This window comes from Aotus nancymaae, unplaced genomic scaffold, assembly GCF_030222135.1.
Source record: "Aotus nancymaae isolate 86718 unplaced genomic scaffold, 86718_ANA_hifiasm-v0.15.2.pri h1tg000040l, whole genome shotgun sequence".
Lineage (NCBI taxonomy): Eukaryota > Metazoa > Chordata > Mammalia > Primates > Aotidae > Aotus > Aotus nancymaae.
In genome coordinates, this window is record NW_026988454.1 from 125,757,294 (window position 1) to 125,757,875 (window position 582).

The window sequence follows — 582 nt, forward strand, 5'->3', positions numbered from 1 at the left end:
GCTGAGAGTGCACCGCTGCACTCCAGCCTGGGTGACAGAGCAAAGCTCTGTCTCAAAAAATAAAATAAAATGAGGAGGCTGGTGTCGGGATTAGCTGCTAATAGCCCATGGTCTGCCAGCTGGGAAGGAATATCACAGCATCATTTGGGTTCACACTCTGCCCCTCATGTGTCGCCTTGCTGTGGTTGAAGCAGGTGGGCTGAGTTTTAAAAGGCCATCCTATACTTACCTGGCAGGGAAGATACTATGATCACGAAGGTGGTTTTCCCAGGGCAAGGCTTATCCATTGCACTCTGGATGTGTTGACCCCTGTGCTTTCCCCAAATAAAAAAAAATTCAAAGAAAATAAAAACAAAAGGCCATCCTGCTGTGCAGGTAGGAGATGAGTGAGGCCAGAGGAGTGGCAGGAGGAGGTACCTAGGACAGGCCTCCTAGCTTTGTCCGGATGGAAGGAAGAGGACCGCTTTCCAGGCTGGGACGGTGAGAGCTTTCCAGGCTGGGACGGTGAGAACTTTCCAGGCTGGGACGGTGAGAACTTTCCAGGCTGGGACGGTGAGAACTTTCCAGGCTGGGACGGTGAGA

The 582-nt window shown here is 51.9% G+C and overlaps 1 pseudogene; it reads left to right on the forward strand.

The window, feature by feature from the left end:
* Window positions 1-221: 221 nt before the first annotated feature.
* On the forward strand, window positions 222-373 carry LOC135268620 (U1 spliceosomal RNA; annotated as a pseudogene).
* Window positions 374-582: the final 209 nt, after the last annotated feature.